The 23,396-nt window shown below is 47.5% G+C and overlaps 1 pseudogene; it reads left to right on the top strand.

Annotated features, from left to right (window-relative positions):
* Positions 1-22,434, top strand: part of LOC141121618 (von Willebrand factor A domain-containing protein 5A-like) — a 115,016-nt pseudogene extending 92,582 nt beyond the window's left edge.
* The last annotated feature ends 962 nt before the right edge of the window (positions 22,435-23,396 follow it).

Below are 23,396 nucleotides of genomic sequence, written 5' to 3'. Positions count from 1 at the left end.
AGCACAAATATTATCATTTATTGTGTAAACTACTAATCTCATCCATCCACCATGTACTGGAGATGAACAAAGGTGGACGCGTTTAACCACTTCCCTACCCGCCCATAGTCATATGACGTCCACAGATGGGATCTCCCATCCTGGGTGGACGTCATATGACGTCCTGGGATTCCCGGCAGTGTAGGGGGCGCGCGTGCGCGCCCACCGCGTTCCTCGGGACTCGGTGCGTGTGCCCATTGATTGCTGTATAAATGTGATTGGTCCCAAAAATGTGTCAAAAGTGCCCGATGTGTCCGCCATAATGTCGCAGTCACCAAAAAAAATCGCGATCGCCACTAAAAAAATTAAAAAATATTTTTTTTTTTAAAAATGCCATAAATCTATCCCGTATTTTGTAGACGTTATAACTTTTGCGCAAACCAATCAATATACGCTTATTGCGATTTTTTTTTTTTACCAAAAATATGTAGAAGAATACGTATCGGCCAAAACTGAGGAAAAAATGTGTTTTTAAAAAAAAAAATTGGGATATTTATTATAGCAAAAAGTAAAAAATATTGTGTTTTTTTCAAAACTGTCGCTCTTCTTTTGTTTATAGCGCAAAAAATAAAAACCGCAGAGGCGATCAAATACCATTAAAAAAAGCACTATTTGTGGTGAAAAAAGGACGTCAATTTTTTTTGGGTACAACGTCGCACGACCGCACAACTGACGTTTAAAGTGCGACAGCGCTGAAAACTAAAAATTGGCCTGGGAAGGAAGGGGGTGAAATTGCCCGGTATTGAACCGGTTAAAGTCCAGCCTGGGTGACAACCATGGCTTCCCACCGTGGAGAAAAAAGGTGTAGGCAAGAAGAAACAGGAAGTATGTTATTTGTAGGACCACCAGGTGATAAATAAAGGAAAAACGTCTGAAAAAAGAAAATGAATGCAGCCACCACATCTAAGTACTGAGCTGTAATATATCACATTTTTGGTTTCGGGTTTAGACACACTTTATATTCTTCCAGCCCTGATGACCACAGTCACATATCATGGTGAGGAATCCACAAGTATCCTGTAGAGTCTGTATAATGGTGTTTATCCCTCATCATCTGTCCTCTCTTACAGCATTTATGAGGGGGCACTCAGGATTCCACGGAGGACATGGAAGGATACTTTATTGTTTTGCTCCCAGGGCAATGCGTAAGAAACAGGAGGACAAGTGTAAGTGCTATTTTTTATTTTTTAGTGGTTGCTGATTCTACTGTGCTGCCACTTTAGAAAGCTCGTGATACTCTGGGAATTCTGTCATGGGTGCAGCCTTATTTGTAAGACAAAAAATCTATTCTTATTAGCAAAAGTCTCCCTATTCCAGGACAGGTACGTTGGTTGGGTTGGGCTGATGGTTAGTGTGAAGTGTAGCATGAAAATGGAGGGGGACAGAGACAGCAGAGGGGAGGCCTGTGGAGCGGAGGAACTGTTGGCACTGATGGAGAGAATTAGGTGGTAATGGTGATGGAGTGGTGACTGTCAGGGATGTACTTTGAGCGGAGGGTAAATGATGGATGCAGAGAGGAATTACTGTGGGTGGAAGGGAGGTTGTTGGGGAGGAACACATTGCGATTGGGAACAGAAGTAGGCAAGGAGGGATGCATTGTAAGCTGGGGGCGAGGTGGTCAGGAAGGGATGTGCTGTGATTGGAGGGTGAAGTGACCAGGGAAGAAAAAAGCTGTAAGTGGAGGTTGATCTAGGTGAGTTGGCCAGGGAGGAATGAGAGTGAGGTGTCCAATGAAGTGGTGTAACTGGGGGGATGAGAGGGAAGGAAGATGCTATGTCCAGGAGAATGAAATGAAATAACCAGGAGAATATATGAAATGGGCTTGAGAAGGTGCTGTGATGTAGGGAATACGGTGGATGGGAGGGAGGTCCTATGACCAGGAAAGTTGGTGAGATGGAAGTGAGGAAGATGATATGTAAAGAATAAGGTGGACAGGAGGGAGGCACTGTGACCAGGGGGGATGATGAGATGGTGGAAGGAAGGATCTGTGAATAAAAACTACATTGAATGAGAGGAATGTGCTGTGATGTAGGGGGATGAGGTTGGTGAGAGAGAGGTCCTATGACCAGGGAAGTTGGTGAGACAGGCGTGAGGGAGATGCTGTGATGTGATGTATAAGGTGGATGGGAGAGAGGTGCTGTGACCAGGGGGGTCGGCGAAATGGTGGAAGGAAGGATCTGTGATTAAAGTGCTAAGGTGAATGGGAGAAAGGTGCTGTGATACGGAAGCAGGGCCGGACTGGGAGTAAAAACCAGCCCTGGAAATAATTTCATACCAGCCCCATAGCATTTTTATACCAGCCCAACCGCATAACGTCGTTATTTTCTTGTTCACAAAAGGGAAAACCATGCATTTTAAAGCACATTTGAAGAGTGTATTATATATAGATAAGAGAGACATGGAATTTACAAACAGCAGCAATTTTTAATTTTTTTTACTGGCAAAAATCATGGCATTTACTGGCACATTTTTTACTGATACTGCAAAAAAAAGGTGCCATAAATGGCAGGTTTCAGTGCAAATATCAATATTTAAGCAATAAACTGCTATTAGCAATGTGTTAAGTTAAACAAAAGTCAAACACCATATTTCTCCTCTTACATGAAGGTCAGATTAATATAACCCAACACAGAGTTCCCCCCATATATCAGGAGGATTCCCCTTTACAGTGCAGGGGAACTCTGACTGAAGGGGAACATTGCAGATCATGATCTAAGCGGGAACTCTGATATAAAAGGGGGGCACTGGTGACCAGAGACCCCACTTATATCAGAGTCCACTGCTTTCCCCTTTACATCAGAGTTCTCACTTACATCAGGGTCTGCAGAATTGCCCTTTACATCAGAGTTCCCCCTTGCACTGTAAGGTGGAATCCTGCAGACTATGATGTAAAGGGGGACTCTGGGAATGTTTGGAGGACTCTGGTGACCAGAGACCACCTTCTGCAGAAAGAAAAACACTAAGGTACGGGGGTTTACTGATATAAGGGGGAAACCTATATATCAGTGCCCCCTTACAATATTGTATTGACCCCCCCTCTCAGGTAGGCCTGGCGGCGCTGTCACTGACCTCCTCTCAGGTGCACCATGCAGGGCTCAGTCAGTCGGCTCCAGCTCGGTGGCTCTGGTTTTATCCCATAGTTTCCTCTCCACAGTCCATACATGTCTGACTTCTCCCATGACCCCCATCCCTGCGCCACTCCCACTGCTGACTCCGCTCCAGACTGCAGTCGTGATATAAGACAAGAGATGGTCAGAGGCTGCGGATGGTACAGGAGAGGTCAGAGGCTGCGGATGGTACAGGAGAGGTCAGAGGCTGCGGATGGTACATGGGAGGTCAGAGGCTGCGGATGGTACAGGAGAGGTCAGAGGCTGCGGATGGTACAGGAGAGGTCAGAGGCTGCAGATGGTACAGGGGAGGTCAGAGGCTGCGGATGGTACATGGGAGGTCAGAGGCTGCGGATGGTACAGGAGAGGTCAGAGGCTGCAGATGGTACAGGAGAGGTCAGAGGCTGCGGATGGTACAGGAGAGGTCAGAGGCTGCGGATGGTACAGGAGAGGTCAGAGGCTGCGGATGGTACAGGAGAGGTCAGAGGCTGCGGATGGTACATGGGAGGTCAGAGGCTGCGGATGGTACATGGGAGGTCAGAGGCTGCGGATGGTACATGGGAGGTCACAGGCTGCGGAGGGGACAACAGGAGAGGTCAGAGGCTGCGGGGGGATGACAGGAGAGGTCAGAGGCTGCGGGGGGGATGTCAGGAGCTGAGGCTGCGGAGGGGATGACAGAAGGTCAGAGGCTGAGGAGGGGACGACAGGAGAGGTTAGAGGCTGCGGGTGGGAGACAGGAGGTCAGAGGCTGAGGAGGGGACGACAGGAGGTCAGAGGCTGAGGAGGGGATGACAGGAGGTCAGAGGCTGAGGAGGGGATGACAGGAGGTCAGAGGCTGCAGGGGGGACAGGAGGTCAGAGGCTGCAGGGGGGGGACAGGAGGTCAGAGGCTGCAGGGGGGGGACAGGAGGTCAGAGGCTGCAGGGGGGGACAGGAAGTCAGAGGCTGCGGGGGGGACAGGAGGTCAGAGGCTGCAGGGGGGACAGGAGGTCAGAGGCTGCAGGGGGGGGACAGGTGGTCAGAGGCTGCAGGGGGGGACAGGTGGTCAGAGGCTGCAGGGGGGGGACAGGAGGTCAGAGGCTGCAGGGGGGGGACAGGAGGTCAGAGGCTGCAGGGGGACAGGTGGTCAGAGGCTGCAGGGGGGGGACAGGTGGTCAGAGGCTGCAGGGGGGGGACAGGAGGTCAGAGGCTGCAGGGGGGGGACAGGAGGTCAGAGGCTGCAGGGGGGGGACAGGAGGTCAGAGGCTGCAGGGGGGGGACAGGTGGTCAGAGGCTGCAGGGGGGGGACAGGAGGTCAGAGGCTGCAGGGGGGGGACAGGAGGTCAGAGGCTGCAGGGGGGGGACAGGTGGTCAGAGGCTGCAGGGGGGGGACAGGAGGTCAGAGGCTGCAGGGGGGGGACAGGAGGTCAGAGGCTGCAGGGGGGGACAGGAGGTCAGAGGCTGCAGGGGGACAGGTGGTCAGAGGCTGCAGGGGGGGGACAGGAGGTCAGAGGCTGTGGGGGGACGCAGGAAGAGGCACACGCCACCAGACGAGTCATCACTGAGCGCCGTAACCGATTTACTTTTAAAAATGGCGCCGCCCGGCGCCATCGTGTCACTGCGCATGCGCCCGCATTTCCGAAAATTTCCGAGCGTGTACGGGCTTACCCGAGCACGGCTAACTTTGGAACAGCGCTGGCACCTGCGCAGTTGCACGTCGGCCCGGCAGCCATATTTCTTTCAGGCGCCGCTGACCAGAGACCACCTTCTGCAGAAAGAAAAACACTAAGGTACGGGGGTTTACTGATATAAGGGATAAAACTTTATATCAGTGCCCCCTTACAATATTGTATTGACCCCCCCCTCTCAGGTAGGCCTGGCGGCGCTGTCACTGACCTCCTCTCAGGTGCACCGTACAGGGATCAGTCAGTCGGCTCCAGCTCGGTGGCTCTGGTTTTATCCCATAGTTTCCTCTCCACAGTCCATACATGTCTGACTTCTCCCATGACCCCCATCCCTGCACCACTCCCACTGTTGACTCCGCTCCAGACTGCAGTCGTGATATAAGACAAGAGATGATCAGAGGCTGCGGATGGTACAGGAGAGGTCAGAGGCTGCGGATGGTACAGGAGAGGTCAGAGGCTGCGAATGGCACATGGGAGGTCAGAGGCTACGGATGGTACAGGAGAGGTCAGAGGCCGCAGCCTCTGACCTCTGACCTCTCCTGTACCATCTGCAGCCTCTGACCGCATTTCCGAAAATTGCCGAGCGTGTATGGGCTTACCCGAGCACGGCTAACTTCGGAACAGCGCTGGCGTCTGCTTAGTTGCACGTCGGCCCGGCCCCACAGCCATATTTCTTTCAGGCGCCGCTGCCCTCACAGCGGCCGCAGGGGTAGCCAGACCACCGGCCCACCTGGAGATTTCCCGGTATCCCGGTTGACCAGTCCGGCCCTGCTTGGTAGTGAGCAAGTGGGATATTGCACCTTGCTGCTTCTCCTGCTTCTCCTATATCAGGCTCTGGGGAGTAGTGGTTCGGCCTGCTTCCCCTTGACACTCAGGCCCTTTGGTAAATCCTGAAAGGGGTGTAAACCCTCGTGTTCTTTCACCTGAATGCATTCTATGCATTAAGATGCAAAACCTTCTGTCACTCAGCAGCCCCCCCAGCCCTCGTTATACTTACCTGAGCCCTGTGTTTCCCACAATGGGAACGAGCACACCAGTTCTGGCCGGTGTCTCTTGCCCTGATTGGATAGATTGATAGCAGCACAGCCACTGGCTCCCGGTGCTGTCAATCAAATCAAATGATGCAGGCGCCAGGGGGCGGGGCCAAGTCCTGCTTTCTATGTGAATAGATGCAGAAGCAGGACACGGAAGCACCTGCACGGGTGTCCACGAAGGAGAGCACGTCTCCGACGGGGCACTCAAGAAGAGGAGGAGCCAGGAGCGCCGCTGAGGGACCCCAGAAGAGGAGGATCGGGGCCACTCTGTGCAAAACCAACTGCACAGCGGAGGTAAGTATGGCATGTTTGTTTTTTGTTTTTTTAAAAACCCTGAACCTTTACAACCCCTTGAAGCTTAAGTGACTGCTGCACAGACCTCCTGCTGAACAGGTCCCAATCCTGGCTCCCAGGATGGCTTATGCTAAGCCTAGCTGAGGCTGGAAAGGGATGAGAGTCTTCAGCTTCTCTCACTCTTGTTTGTCTGCTCTGTCTTCTACCCAGGGGCAGAGCCCCTCAGCAGAGGGTTCCCTCCAGCCCCTCCATCCAACTGAACTCTGCTCTCCTGCTGCCAGACTCTAGAACATTTATGGGCTATCTCCCCACTTTCTGGGCTGTCCCCACAGAGGGATTGGAGGAGACTCCATAAATATTCAGGCCTAATCTCTGCTCCTCCATTCTCTAAGTTCTAGAACCCTCTAACAGTTCCAGAAGCCAGGCATAGAGAACAGAGACTCAGCCCTAGGAGCTCTGAACAGCACAACAACAATAACCCCAGCTCTTCTCCCTATAGAGGTGACCCAATCACTAGATGAGGTAGGACAGATAAATGCTTTCTGTAGGTTCTGTAGGTTTTCGTCAATGTAGCCCTAATTCCCATTCAGACAAGGGGAAGATGCGTCCAAAGGGAATTTCAGCTCCAGGGAGAAGCTCGATGAGGCAATCTTAGGATCTTTGTGGGGGGAGAGTATCTGCTCCTCGTTTACTGAAAACATCCAAGTATACAAGGGCTTTGGAACCACTTGGCACAATTCCATGTCTGAGTCCATACACAAAGTATTGTATGATGGGAGGTGATGCTGTCATGCAGTGTTTCTGGCAGTATGGAGACAGGAACTTGACATCTCCAGAATTCCAATCAATCTGTGGGTTGTGGGCCTTTAGCCAGGGTAGGCCCAAGATGACAGGAAATAATGGTGATGACATTGCATCTAAACGCAGCAGCTCCTGATAGTTGGTGGAGGTGATAGTCAGGATTGGTGGTGTCTCCTTAGTTACAAGTCCTGGTTTGATGCAAGACCCATCGGCTAGGAATACGGTGAGTCCTTGTCCTCTTGTTTGTAGCGGGCCGGGATATGTTGCTGAACTGCAAAGGACAGGTCAGTGAAACAGCTACAAGTTCCCAAATCAATAATTGCGCTCACCGACATGATTCTTCCCGAAAGCTGGAAGGAAACAGGCAGAGCTATGTGAGCTGAGTTGGCAGACAAGGGTGACTGGTTACCTGAAGAAAGGGAAAGACACTTACGAGGCTTAGCTGAGCAGATGGGCACATAGTGACCGGCTTCTGCGCAGTATAGGCAAAGGTCATTCAATTGTGGGCGTTGACGTTCTTCCGGAATTAATGAAGGGTGGATCAGGTCCAGTTGCATAGGTTCGGGTGCCTCTGGAGCGGATGAAGCAGAAGTTCCGGAAACTGGGTTGGGAGGAACAGGAATCCTGAGCAACATCCATACCGGATGGAACTGTTGTGTGGATCTTTCAGATCTGCTTTCATAAAGGGGGCGATCAATCTCCATTGAAAGAGTGATTAAAGCTTCTAGAGAGCTTGGCACACGAACCCAAACTAGTTCATCTTTAAGGCCCTCTGAGAGACCCAAACAAAACTGATGATGCAGGGCTGCATCATTCCAACTGGTATCTGCACTCCAGCGTCTGAAATCAGTGACCTAGCTCTTGACCGCTCTGCGGCCTTGCTGGAATGCATGTAGAGCTGCCTCTGCAGTGGTGGATCACTGTGGGTCATCATACAGCTGTGACATGGCATCGAAGAATAATTGTATAGTATTTAATTGTGCATTATTCTCTTTCAATAATCAGTGGGCCCAGGACTGTGGTTCTCCTTGAAGTAGGGAAATGATGAATCCCACCTTGATGGATTCCAGGGAAAAGGTTCGTGGCTCTAGAGTAAAGTAGAGTTGGCAAGCATGCCTTGCGGAACGCTATGAACTTACTCCGGTCTCATCCTTACATAACATCATTACTGTGGATTTTCGGGAGTTCCTGCTTGAGTAGCAGATGCAGCAGAGGTGGAAGCAAAAGCAGGAATAGTTGCTGGTGTAGCCAAGGACTGTACACGTTCCTCCAGATGAACATATCCTTCCTGTAGATTCTTAACTGCTTGTATAAGTGCAGCAAGGTGCTGACAGATCTCATCCAATGGAGACAGTCCTTTTGCAGGCTCAGACATGGCTGTTTGGTACTGTCATATACTTGGTCGGTGAGCCTGATGTGTAGAGGAGGACCTCTTGTACAGCTCCGATTCGGGGGCCACTGATAGTGAGGCAGCAGCCACAGGAGCACGGTGACGTAGGAATGGCTGTAATCAGTCCAGTAGACTGTGTGGCAGCAGTCAGCAGGTGGATGTGGCAGCAAGCAGGCTAGTAGTAGAAGAGCTTTAACCCCTTCCCGCCGAGGGAACGCAGATGTGCGTACTCGGCTTTCCGGGGTTATACCGGGATGATGCCCGCAGCTCCAGGCATCATCCCGGTACCGTTGTTTACAGCGGGCGATCGGCTATCCGAGTATAGCAACCGATGCAGCTTAAAGCCGCTCAGCTGTTATACTGGAGGAGCGGGAGGAGAACTCCCCTCCTCCCGCCACCTCCCACCGCACTTACCGGGCCTGGCACGGGAGGCCCGGTGACCAATCGGCTGCCTCCGGCGGCTGGGGGCAGGCTGGAACGAAGCCAATGGCGCCGGTTTTAAAAAAATACACAGTATTCAGAATCGCCATTTTCGGCGATCTGAATACTTTGAAGTGCAAAGGAGGGATCGGGGGTCTTTTAGGCCCCCCCGATCCCTCCATAAAGAGTACCTGTCACCACCTATTACTGTCACAAGGGATGTTTACATCCCTTGTGACAGCAATAAAAGTCATCAAAAAACATTTTTTTTTAAACACAGTTTATAAAAATAAATAAGAAAAAAAAAATTTAAAGCGCCCCCATCCCCGCGAGCTCGCACAGCAAAGAAAAACGCATACGGAAGTCACGCGCGCATATGTAAACGGTGTTCAAATCACACATGTGAGGTATCGCCGCGATCGTCAGAGTGAGAGCAATAATTCTAGCACTAGACCTCCTCTGTAACTCTAACCTGGTAACCGTAAAAAAAATTTATAGCGTCGCCTATGGAAATTCTTAGCTACCGTAGTTTGTCGCCATTCCACGAGTGCGTGCAATTATAAAGCATGACATTGTTGGTATCTATTTACTCAGCGTAACATCATCTTTCACAAACAATTGGGGTAACTTTACTGTTTGAATTTTTTAAAATTCATGAAAGTGTCCCTTTTGCCAAAAATTTGCGTTTAAAACACCGCTGCACAAATACCGTGTGATATAAAATATTGCAACAATCTCCATTTTATTCTCTAGATTCTCTGCTAAAAAATATATATAATGTTTGGGGGTTCTAAGCAATTTTCTAGCAAAAAATACGGATTTTAACTTGTAAACACCAAATTTCAAAAATAGGCTTATGCCGCGTACACACGGTCGGACTTTTCGTCTACAAAAGTCCAACGGACGCCGACGGACTAAAGCTGGCTGGTAATCCGATCGTGTGTGGGCTTCTCCGGACTTTCAGCAGACTTTTTCAGTCTCAAATCCGACGGACTTTAGATTTGAAACATGCTTCAAATCTTTACGTCGTAACTACGACGGACCCCGAAATCCGCTCGTCTGTGTGCTAGTCCGACGGACAAAAACCCATGCTAGGGCAGCTATTGGCTACTGGCTATGAACTTCCTTATTTTAGTCCGGTGTACGTCATCACGTACGAATCCGTCGGACTTTTGTGTGGTCGTGTGTAGGCAAGTCCGTTCGTTACAAAGTCTGCTGCAAGTCCGCCGAAAGTCCGCCGGAAGTCTGTCGGACAGGCTGTCGGACTTTTGTAGACGAAAAGTCCGACCGTGTGTACGCGGCATTAGTCATGAAAGGGTTAAACCCTATGATTGGTTATAACAGTGATGTTATAAGCAAACCTTTTTATCAATGGCATCAATTCATAGCCATTATGTACTATTGGGACAGTTGTGATTGGCTGTCTGTACCCTGTTATCACTGTGACCAATCACTAAGATCAAAAGAATAGTACACAATCTATATGCAAAAAGAGAATAGTCAGTGTTCAGATCTTCATAAAACCCCATTGTTCTTAGTGATGTCGAAATGATTGTTCTGAGTTATCTTACCTTTGTTACTTTGTTATTTCTATTGTCTGTTTTCAACATCTGGCCCACCCTCACCCCCACCTGCTGTCCTAGTGGCTCTTGTGAGGCTGATCTCCCTGCAGAATGCGGACGGATCCTGGAACCTGACCCCCCAAATCTCTGCTGCCCTGCGAATATCTGAGACAAATATAAAGACCGGGAACCCCGACCAGGTATCGTGTTACTGATTATATCTGCAATATTTTATATTTACCTGAAAAAATCATTTTTATATATATATTTTTATTTCTGACCATAATAAATAAAGAAAAAACACATGCGTACACATACTATATTCTCAAAAGTATTGGGACACCTGCCTTTACACGCACATGAACTTTAATGGCATCCCAGTCTTAGTCCCTAAGGTTCAATATGGAGTTGGCCCACCCTTTGCAGCTATAACAGCTTCAAATCTTCTGGGAAGGCCGTCCACAAGGTTTAGGAGTGTGTCTATGGGAATGTTTGACCATTCTTCCAGAAGCACATTTGTGAGGTCAAGCACTGATGTAGATGAGAAGGCCTGGCTCGCAGTCTCCGCTCTTATCCATTCCAAAGGTGTTCTGTCGGGTTGAGTTCAGGCCAGTCAAGTTCCTGCACCCCAAACTCGCTCATCCATGTCTTTATGGACCTTGCTTTGTGCACTGGTCCAAATCATTTGGTGGAGGGGGGATTATGGTGTGAGGTTGTTTTTCAGGGGTTGGGCTTGGCCCCTTAGTTCCAGTGAAGGGAACTCTTAAGACCCTTCCCATTCCAACATGACTGAGCACCAGTGCACAAAGCAAGGTCCATAAAGACATGGATAAGCGAGTTTGGGGTGGAGGAACTTGACTGGCCTGCACAGAGTCCTGACCTCAATACCTTTGGGATGAATTAGAGCAGAGACTGCGAGCCAGGCCTTCTTGTCCAACATCAGTGCCTGACCTCACAAATGCACTTCTGGAATATTGGTCAAACCTTCCCATAGACACACTCCTAAACCTTGTGGACGGCCTTCCCAGAAGAGTTGAAGCTGTTATAGCTGCAAAGGGTGGGCCAACTCGATATTGAACCCTACGGACTAAGACTGGGATGCCATTAAAGTTCATGTGTGTGTAAAGGCAGGCGTCCCAATACTTCTGACAATATTGTGTATGTACATGTGGTATTTGATGGTTGACTCGTGGCCTCCAAAATAGAAATTGCTGCCTGTTGGGTGATGTCTGGTCAAGAGCTGTGCAGGAATTTAGAACCCAGAATTATACAGATATGTAACATTTCAGGTCTTATATAATGAACTTCTCCTTCCCTCCTCTGCAGAACGTGGAGGTGTCGGTGTGGGTGACGGTCCTGGCGGTGATTTGGCTTCACACCACCTGTGTGGATCAGAGAGAGGAGTGGGAGCTGCTGGAGGGGAAGGCCGTCTCCTGGGTCAGGGCTAAAGCAGGTAAGTGCTGAGTGCAAACTACAGTGCCCTCACTGACCAATCAGAATTATTTTACTAATATGACTCCCATACTGATTTTTTTCAACAATTACATCACTTTGATTGATCTCCCCATCTAGATAATTATCCTGTGTTTTTTTTTTTTTTTTTTTGTTACAAAATGGCTTTTGTTTCTGAAATTTCAGTGGGCACAGTTTTGATGTAAATGGTTCTTCATAACCCCTGAGTAATGGCGGCAATCTGCGATTTTTATAGGGACTGCGACATTTTGCTGACACATCAGACAATTTTGACATATTTTTGGGACCATTGGCATTAATACAGCGATCAGTGCTATAAAAATGCATTGATTACTGTAAAAATGTCAGTGAAGGGGTTAACACTAGGGGGCGATCAAGGGGTTAATAGTGTTCCCTGTTTGTGTTTCTAACTGAAGGGGGGGAGGGGACTGTGTAGGGGAAGAGATAGATCGCTGTTCATACTTTGTATGACAGGCGATCTGTCACTTCTCCCCTCAGAGAACCGGAAACTGTGTGTTTACACACAAAGAGCTGGGTTCTCCGTGTCTCAGCGGCGATCGCGGTAGCCCGGCGGTGATCGTGGCCCCCGGGCACTCGCATCGGCCCCCGGGGGTGTGCAGGGGGCGGCTCTAGTGGCCACAGGGCGAAGTGATGTAACATAACGTCGCTTCGCCCAGCCGTGCCATTCTGCCGCAGTAAAACAGCAGCGGCTGGTCGGCAAGTGGTTAAATAGAGCAGGCATCACCAAATGGCAGACCCATCCAGACCGCAGCCACGCCAAATACACGTCTGAGTGTCCTCTAAGCCTGGCCGCCCTTCCAGGCAGCTCTCCTGCCGGCTCGCCGCTGTCATCCTCGAGGAAGGGCAAAAGATTGTAGGAGTGGCAGGTCTGAATAGTGGGAGGGACTTTTTAAATTAAGAAGTGGGTGATTGGTTGCTAAGCCAAGGGGCGGTTCAAGCAACCATTCACCTGCCTTTACCATGAAATGTCCTGCCCATTATTTAGACCTTTCGCACCTACAATCTTTTGCCATTCCTCAACGCAGTGTTACATAGTTACATAGTAGGCTCGGTCGAAAAAAGACACAAGTCCATCAAGTCCAACCTATGTGTGTGATTATGTGTCAGTATTACATTGTATATCCCTGTATGTTGCGATCATTCAGGTGATTATCTAATAGCTTTTTGAAACTATCGATGCTCCCCGCTGAGACCACCACCTGTGGAAGGGAATTCCACATCCTTGCTGCTCTTACAGTAAAGAACCCTCTACGTAGTTTAAGGTGTTAATTTAGTGGACTAAAACATTTTAGTCGACTAAATGAATATTATTTTAGTCGACTAAGATCCATGTTTTTTTGTTGGATCAAACTTGTCTTGCATACACACGGGTCGCACAAAGTTGGTCGGAAATTCCGAACGTCAAGAACGCGGTGACGTACAACAGGTACGACGAGCCGAGAAAAATGAAGTTCAATAGCCAGTGCGGCTCTTTCTGCTTGATTCCGAGCATGCGTGGCACTTTGTGCATCGGAATTGTCTTACACACGATCGGAATTTACGCAGACGGATTTTGTTGTCGGAAAATTTTATAGCCTGCTCTCAAACTTGGTGTGTTGGAAATTCCGATGGAAAAAGTCCGATGGAGCCCACACACGGTCGGAATTTTCGACAACAAGCCCTGATCGCACATTTTCCGTCGGAAAGTCCGACCGTGTGTACGGGGTATAAGACTAAAACTAAATAGAAATTTGACTTCAAAATGAACACTGGTCTGTAGTGCATGTTCATACCTCAATACCATAATAAATAATGTAAACCTACTTAGGTGTGTGCTAAAAGGTTAGAGAGGTTTAGAGTTAAAGTGGTGTTCCGGCCGAAATTATTCTTTTTAAATAAAAATACCTCTATAATACACAAGCTTAATGTAATCTAGTAAAGTTAGTCTGTAAACTAAGGTCTGCTTTGTTAGTTTATAACAGTAGTTTGTTATTTTATAAACTTACAGCAGGCCGTGGCCATCTTAAGTGTGGGCATCTGAAGCCAGACTGTATTTCTTCCTGGATCTCATCCTTGCAGATCTCGCACATGCTCAGTGCAGCACAAGCAGTGTAATAGGTTTCAGGTCAGGTTTCCATAGCAACGGCAGTGTCAGAGGAAGTTGCCGCCCCTTCCCAGAAGGCATTGCAAACAGGAAATGATGCAATGTGCCGCGGCCAGGGAGGAGGAAGTGAAAAATGAATACAGCAGATATACAGTAAGTGCTGAGAAAAAAAAGAAAAAAATATCCAATTCGTTTACAGTGCACAGTTTAGTGAGGGATGCTGAAGAGTTGTAAAAGTTGATGGAACTCCACTTTAAGTGTAAATTTCAGGCATTACCCTCTTTGGTTTAAGCCTGGCTGGTTTTGATTTATTGGGGAGGAATGATAGAGTAAAACAGGGGGGTGGGGGGGTGGGTGTGACCACTTGCATTCTGCTAAAATGACGCCTTGTTTGACCAGTGAGAGGTGCTGGAGGACGGATTGATTTGATACAGGATGTAGTTAGTGGTATGGGTCACCCTTAGCCTATCATTAATTTGTATGGGCAGGGGCTAGCAGGTCTATATAACTGTGGGTCACATGCTTCCTGGCATGCTTGCTGATGGGAAGAGGACAGCAAAGGAGTACAGAATGTAGAAGCTGGTGCAGCTTCAGAACTCTCCCCTCCGGGGAGAGGAACCTGCCTTAACAGGAGGAGAGATGGAGGAAACAACGGTGGGAATCTGCAATATCTAAAAGCAGAGGCTGCTACCCCCAATAGAGGAAAAGAATTGGGAGAGGACCTTCTTTTGGCAAACATGGATGGTCGCTCAGATGTACACATGAGTACATACCCAGAGAAGCAGTTATCTTCATAGGCTGAGGGTGCTGAGGATCACCTGTGGGAATTCCTAACAGCCGGTCTGGGAACTCCATTCTGAGTATTGTTCTTGGGACTTAAGTTGAAGATTCTGTGTGGTTGGGAAGTAGTGGTAAACAGGAGGGAGAAGATTTGCAGACCATTACAGGAACCAAGTGAATAAGGCAGCTCATATTTCTAGGAGATTTGTTTCATATTCTTTCTGCAATTTGCTAATGGAAGGAATAAAGTTCTTGTTCTTTGTTTAAGACTGGTCACGGTGTGATCAATGCAGGGAAGTGGGGGGTAATGGAACCAACTGGCGGAAAGGAACGAACTACCCAGCAGCTCCTACGGGGGTGGTGCACTTGAATAACATATTAGATTTTTCACTCCAGCAGTATATAATGAGTTTGGAAATTGTAGAGAAAGGTTAACTAATGCAATACAAATTAATTACACCTATTAGGTTTTAGACGACTAAAATGAGTTTTAGTCGACTAAAATGTACTGGAGATTTTAGTCAACTAAATACGACTAAAACAACTGCAGAAGACTAAAATGGGACTAAAATGCCATTTTAGTCAAAAGACTTATGCCCTGTACACACGATCGGACATGGATCGGACATTCCGACAACAAAATCCATGTTTTTTTGTTGGCTCAAACTTGTCTTGCATACACACGGGTCGCACAAATTCGGTCGGAAATTCCGAACGTCAAGAACGCGGTGACGTACAACAGGTACGACGAGCCGAGAAAAATGAAGTTCAATAGCCAGTGCGGCTCTTTCTGCTTGATTCCGAGCATGCGTGGCACTTTGTGCATCGGAATTGTCTTACACAGGATCGGAATTTACGCAGACGGATTTTGTTGTCGGAAAATTTTATAGCCTGCTCTCAAACTTGGTGTGTCGGAAATTCCGATGGAAAAAGTCCGATGGAGCCCACACACGGTCTTAATTTTTGACAACAAGCCCTGATCGCACATTTTCCGTCGGAAAGTCCGACCGTGTGTACGGGGTATAAGACTAAAACTAAATAGAAATTTGACTTCAAAATGAACACTGGTCTATAGTGCATGTTCATACCTCAATACCATAATAAATAATGTAGCGGCCACCTACTTAGGTGTGTGCTAAAAGGTTAGAGATGTTTAGAGTTAAAGTGGTGTTCCGGCCGAAATTATTCTTTTTAAATAAAAATACCCCTATAATACACAAGCTTAATGTAATCTAGTAAAGTTAGTCTGTAAACTAAGGTCTGCTTTGTTAGTTTATAGCAGTAGTTTGTTATTTTATAAACTTACAGCAGGCCGTGGCCATCTTAAGTCTGGGCATCTGAAGCCAGACTGTATTTCTTCCTGGATCTCATCCTTGCAGATCTCGCACATGCTCAGTGCAGCACAAGCAGTGTAATAGGTTTCAGGTCAGGTTTCCATAGCAACGGCAGTGTCAGAGGAAGTTGCCGCCCCTTCCCAGAAGGCATTGCAAACAGGAAATGATGCGATGTGCCGCGGCCAGGGAGGAGGAAGTGAAAAATGAATACAGCAGATATACAGTAAGTGCTGAGAAAAAAAAGAAAAAAATATCCAATTCGTTTACAGTGCACAGTTTAGTGAGGGATGCTGAAGAGTTGTAAAAGTTGATGGAACTCCACTTTAAGTGTAAATTTCAGGCATTACCCTCTTTGGTTTAAGCCTGGCTGGTTTTGATTTATTGGGGAGGAATGATAGAGTAAAACGGGGGGGTGGGGGGGTGGGTGTGACCACTTGCATTCTGCTAAAATGACGCCTTGTTTGACCAGTGAGAGGTGCTGGAGGACGGATTGATTTGATACAGGATGTAGTTAGTGGTATGGGTCACCCTTAGCCTATCATTCATTTGTATGGGCAGGGGCTAGCAGGTCTATATAACTGTGGGTCACAAGCTTCCTGGCATGCTTGCTGATGGGAAGAGGACAGCAAAGGAGTACAGAATGTAGAAGCTGGTGCAGCTTCAGAACTCTCCCCTCCGGGGAGAGGAACCTGCCTTAACAGGAGGAGAGATGGAGGAAACAACGGTGGGAATCTGCAATATCTAAAAGCAGAGGCTGCTACCCCCAATAGAGGAAAAGAATTGGGAGAGGACCTTCTTTTGGCAAACATGGATGGTCGCTCAGATGTACACATGAGTACATACCCAGAGAAGCAGTTATCTTCATAGGCTGAGGGTGCTGAGGATCACCTGTGGGAATTCCTAACAGCCGGTCTGGGAACTCCATTCTGAGTATTGTTCTTGGGACTTAAGTTGAAGATTCTGTGTGGTTGGGAAGTAGTGGTAAACAGGAGGGAGAAGATTTGCAGACCATTACAGGAACCAAGTGAATAAGGCAGCTCATATTTCTAGGAGATTTGTTTCATATTCTTTCTGCAATTTGCTAATGGAAGGAATAAAGTTCTTGTTCTTTGTTTAAGACTGGTCACGGTGTGATCAATGCAGGGAAGTGGGGGGTAATGGAACCAACTGGCGGAAAGGAACGAACTACCCAGCAGCTCCTACGGGGGTGGTGCACTTGAATAACATATTAGATTTTTCACTCCAGCAGTATATAATGAGTTTGGAAATTGTAGAGAAAGGTTAACTAATGCAATACAAATTAATTACACCTATTAGGTTTTAGACGACTAAAATGAGTTTTAGTCGACTAAAATGTACTGGAGATTTTAGTCAACTAAATACGACTAAAACAACTGCAGAAGACTAAAATGGGACTAAAATGCCATTTTAGTCCTAAGACTAAGACTAAATTGAAATTTGCTGCCAAAATTAACACTGCCTCAACGAAGACAGCAGCAGCGGTGACCCGGCGGGCCAGGAGGGTGGGTGGGCCTGGAGGACACTCTGCCATCCCACTAACTATTCAGACATGCCGTGCCTCCAACCCTGTGTGTGAGGTAGGACCGTAACCGGATGATTGATGTGATGTGAAGGGGACTGTGGTATGTAGGGAGCACTGTAAGGAATGGGACAGAAGTCTGCGATATGAAGGAAGGACTGCAGTGTGGAAGGGAGGACTCTGATGGAATGGGGAGGTGTGTGGTGTAAGAGGAAAAGGGGTGGTAATGTGAAGGGTGCACCGATGTAGGGTGGGGGGGCTAGCCTTGTCTGATTTGGGGTGTATAATAATAGGGAGCGCTGTGAACTTAATAGATTGTACTAAATTTTGTGCATATACAGATAAAGTGCATGGTGCTTAGCTAAATAATAATTAATGATTAATTACTGATTCATTGCTAAAATAACAGTGATTTTAAATATTTAATCAAAAAACAATAGTCCATAAATGTATCTCACAGCGCCCCCTATTATTATACACCCCAAATGAGAAAACAATTGTTTTCTATGTGCCCTGTTCACACACTGCATTTTTTGGCAACTCACCGGAGTTCACCTGAAGGCTCCACAGTGTGTTTCTTTCTATGCATCGCAACTGAGCTGTGGGGCATAAAAATGAATAAATTGTAGTTTTTTAGTAGCGTTGCAAGAAAAAAAAAAAAGGGCACAGTGCAACACACTTAAATGCGCATTGCACTGCCACTTTCTGGACCACACACTAACCGGTGCCCACACAGTAGAACCCTGCATTTTACCATGAGGACCACGGTGATCAGGCCCTAAAGGGTGGGGGTACTGTGATGGGTACAGGAGGCTGTGATGTGAGAAAATCGGACCTGTGCTTCCACTCATACGCTGATGACACTCAACTCTACTTTTGCATCACCGGACAAAAAGACCAAATATCAGAGACTAGAAAAATGCCTCACATTGATAGATGACTGTATGACCACGAGCTCCCTCAAACTCAATGGATCCAAAACAGAGCTTCTTCTCCTCCACGCAAACTGAAATACAAAAACTAAGACCCCATGGACACCAACCACCGTCCTCAGACCATCTCCCCAAGCACCAAAGCCAAAAGTCTCGGAGTCATCTTCAACTCAGAGATGTCGATGGATGCACAAATAGGATTAGTAGTCAACGGATCTCACCATCTTCTCCGCCTGCTACGTAGACTCATCCCCTTCATTCCAGAAGAGGACAAAGCAGCAGTAGTTGGAACAATCATCAATTCCCTGACTCGACTACGCAAACTCCCTCTACATAGGACTACCTAAATACCAGATTGCACGCCTACAAGTCATTCAAAACGTGGCAGCAAGACTGGTAACGGGAAAAAAACCCTGGGAATCCATCTCCCCATCCCTGAGGACCCTACATTGGCTAACCGTAGAGGATCGGATCACATTCAAGACCCCCTGCCTCACCCACAAATGCACACAAGGAAACACTCCTCAATACCTATGCGAGAAAATAAAACACTACACACCCAATGGAAGTCTCCGATCAACTAACCAAAACCTCCTCCTCGTTCCCAAGTCCCGCTACAAATCAAAGGGAGAACGAAGATTCGCAGTCCAAGGACCACGGCTATGGAACGCTCTACCCAATGACATCCGCATGGAAGAAAACCATCGGGCCTTCAGAAAAAAACTCAAGACCCACCTCTTCTAAGACGCAGGACAACACAGGACGGATCAAGCGCCTTGAGGCAATTCAGTTCGCATTTGTAGTGCTATACAAGTCATTCATTCAAGATTGTAAATCATAGCACAAACATGAGACTTGGACTTCCGCTGGAAGAAAGTTCTATTGACCGGACCCCTGAGAATTTTAATTCAGTGCACCTGAAATAGAGTATAACCACTTCAGCCCTGGAAGGATTTACCCCCTTCCTGACTAGACCATTTTTTGCGATTCGGCACTGTATTGTTTTAACTGACAATTGCGCGCTCGTGCGATGCTGTACTCTAACAAAATTGACGTCCTTTTTTTTCCCCACAAATAGAGCTTTCTTTTGGTGGGATTTGATCACCTCTGAGGTTTTTATTTATTGCGCTATAAAATAGCCACAATTAAAAAAAAAAAATATATATTTTTTTACTTTTTACTATAATAAATATCCCAAAAAAAAAAAATATATATATAAAAAAATTACTTCCACAGTTTAGGCCGATTTGTATTCTTCTACATATTTTGTGTAAAAAGAAAAAAAATCGCAGTAAATGTATATTAATTGGTTTGCGCAAAAGTTATAGCGTCTACAAAATGGGGGATACATTTATGGCATTTTTATTATTAATTTTTTCTTTTACTAGTAATGGCGGTGATCAGCGATTTTTATCATGACTGCGAAATTGTGGCGGACAGATCGGACACTTTTGACACTATTTTGGGACCATTGGCATTTATACAGCGGTCAGAGCTAAAAATGTCACTGGCAGGGAAGGTGTTAAACACTAGTGTCAGGTCACCTGGGACCAGGTGACAGATGCACTCTGTAGGAGTCAGAAGTGCACCGCTAAGGTAGTGGACCCTAGGACTGACTGCTGCGGATTGAACCCTGGAAGGTTCAGGAAGCAGGACTACAGGACAACTAACATGGATCCCAGTGGGAGCTAGAGCATAGATTCCCCAGGGCGCGGAGTGTTCACCAGAGCCTCTAGTGGTGAGGATGGACTGAGCTGGAGTCTGGCTCCAGGTCGCGGCCCCCAGGGTCTCACAACTCAGGCTCACCGTAGACTACAGGAGAAGAGGAAGGAGGCAGCAGGCTGGAACGACAGGGAATTGAGGGGTAAGCCAAAGGTCAGGGCGACTAGCAGACCAGGATAAACATAACACGCCAAAGGTCAGGGTAACAAGCAGACAGGGAGAGTCGAGAACAGGCCTAAGTCGGTAACAGGAATCAGACGTAGGAAACACAGCAAGTACACACAATGGTTGATCAGCACTGCTGGCTTGCAGTGCACAGGTTAATATAGGGTTCCCTGATAGGGCCTGGGGTGGGGCCATGCTTAGAGGAGAGGTTATAAAACCAGTCAGGTGAGAGGCAGCTGGTCTTTAGAGATGAACACATGGAGACAGGTAAGCTGACAGAGAAAACTCTATTGCATAACCATGACAACTGGGGGCGATCAAGAGGTTAAATGTGTTCCCTGGATGTGTTCTAACTGTAGAACGTAACTTGGCGTGCGGCAGTCGGTATGTGTTTAATCTATGGGGCAGAAGAGGTGATAAATGTAAAGTTATGCACTTGGGGGCTAAGAATATGCATACATCATACATATGTAGCGCTGGTAGATTTATGATCTACCCTCTGATAGGTAAATTTAGTGAATTGCTCCTTAGAGGAAGCTAAATTTGCCTCTGTTCCAGCTTGGCTGACGTTGCGTGTGGTTCCACACTGAGCCAGTGGGTGTCGTTGTTACCCTGAGCTAGTGTTGGAAAGGCAACGTGTCGAAGCGTATGAGTGCTCCTCTGTCCTGGAGACAACTCGGTGGGGGTGGTCCTCCGAGTTGCATTCTGGGAGAGGGTATTTATGTGACAGACGCCATGTTTAGGGGTCGTTTTACAGCCACCTGCTGGCCCTCCTGGCCAACAGGTATGCGTTAGAGTACCATCTCGCGGTCCTCCGTTCCGGAGGTCCGCGTCGCTGCGGCGCATGGGTGGGCCCAGAAGCTTGTCTGGGGCCTACCACAGCAGCCGAGGAATGGTCCTGAGCTGTCTATCCAGAGTGAAGAAGCTGGACAACCTGGACATTCCGATCGTATGTGGGCTTCATCTGACTTTTTCTTTCGAAAATTCTGACGGACCTAGAAATAGAACATGTTTCAAATCTTTCCGATGATATCAGTTCCTATCGGCAAAACCGTTCGTCTGTATGCTGTTCCGACGGACCAAAAACGACGCAAGGGCAGCTATTGGCTACTGGCTACTGAACTTCCTTTTTCTAGTCCCGTCGTACGTCATCGCGTTCTAAACTATCGGACTTTGGTGTGATTGTGTGTAGGCAAGTCCGTTTCAGCGGAACTCCATCGGAAAGACCGTCGGAGTCTATTCTGACGGACAGTCCGGTCGTGTGTACGCGGCATAAGAAGTAAAGGGGGCTCTGTGATGTAAAGAGGGGACGGTGATGTGATGTGAGAGGGGTTGTGATGTGAAGGATCTGAGTCACAGAACAAATATGAGATTCGGACCTCTGCTGGAAGAATATTTTACTGATTGGACCTCCCTGAATTTAAATTCATTACCCCTACACTAGAGGATGCACAGGAATACCTAAAAGGGGAGACCGCTGTAAAGCATCCTCCCATCCCCCTATCTGAGCTGTCCAACTGTTTATGTACAACGACTGAAGGGCAAGTGGGTAATAAATAAAATGCTGTATTACATTGTGTCTTTATATCTACCCAGAGTTCAGCTTGGTGATTCTGCCAAGATGAATTCCAGATTGGTAATTTATCACCCATTATTCTGCATCCGGAATAAATAAAAGTGACATTTGATGTGTCCTCAGGTTCCTCTCTGGGGGAATTTGTCAGAGTCGGGAACGAGCTGCTGAAATCCTCCGTGGACCCCAAAGTGTTCGGCCTGTAAGAGGAGACGTCTGGAGGAACCAAGATGGCGGAAGGATTCTCCTGATGGATTCTGGAATCTTCCTGGAATGTCGCTGCATCTCCTTTTTTACCTAACCAGTTTTGTGCCTTTGTACTCTGCTCCTGTATCTGTGAGCAGTACCAAAGTTAGATGTGTCAAGTTTACAATTTAGGGAATAATAACGGTTTGTACTATTTACATATCTTTGTTCTTTACTATTCTGCATAGTCTGCAATGTTCAGAGAAGTACTTTTCTGCAGTATTTTTTTAAAGGAATAAACCACTTTATATGTTTCCATTGTCTGTATTTCTAATAAAGTCATAGCGGGGCTCCCCGTTAAACTGAAATACCTCTCAGTGTAGTAATAGAGGCCGAGGACTTCTCCCTTCCTCACAGTCTCAGTATTAATCAGAGATGTGTCCTTGTCCCACTGAGTGTTCTTTCAAATATAACACTGCTCATAGCGAACCGTGTACACTATATTGTCAAAAGTATTGGGCCGCCTACATGACCTTTAATGGCATCCCAGTCTTAGTCCGTAGGGTTCAGTATTGAGTTGGCCCACCCTTTGCAGCTATAACAGCTTCCACTCTTCTAGGAAGGCTGTCCACAAGGTTTAGGAGTGTGTCTATGGGAATGTTTGACCATTCTTTCAAAAGCGCATTTGTGAGGTCAGGCACTGATGTCGGACAAGAAGGCCTGGCTCACAGTCTCCGCTCTAATTCAGGTTGAGGTCAGGCCAGTCAAGTTCCTCCACCCCAAACTCGCTCATCCATGTCTTTATGGACCTTGCTTTGTGCACTGGTGTGCAGTCATGTTGGAACAGGAAGGGGCCATCCCCAAACTGTTCCCACAAAGTTGGGGGCATAAAATTGTCCAAAATGTCTTGGTATGCTGACACCTTAAGAGTTCCCTTCACTGGAACTAAGGGACCAAGCCCAACCCCTGAAAAACAACCCCCCACCATAATCTCCCCTCCACCAAATGATTTGGACCAGTGCACAAAGCAATGTCCATAAAGACATGGATGAGTTTGGGGTGGAGGAATTTGACTGCACAAGTCCTGACCTCAACCTGATAGAACACCTTTGGGATACATTGGAGCGGAATCTGCAAGCCAGGCCTTCTCGTCCAGCATCAGTGCCTTACCTCACAAATGTGCTTCTGGAAGAATGGTCAAACATTCCCATAGACAGGGGCGGACTGACAACATCCAGGGCCCCCGGACCAAATTAAGCAAGGGCCCCCTGTCAGGC

This window comes from Aquarana catesbeiana, linkage group LG01 (genome assembly GCF_042186555.1).
Source record: "Aquarana catesbeiana isolate 2022-GZ linkage group LG01, ASM4218655v1, whole genome shotgun sequence".
Taxonomy (NCBI): domain Eukaryota; kingdom Metazoa; phylum Chordata; class Amphibia; order Anura; family Ranidae; genus Aquarana; species Aquarana catesbeiana.
This window is presented reverse-complemented; position numbering and strand designations above follow the sequence as displayed.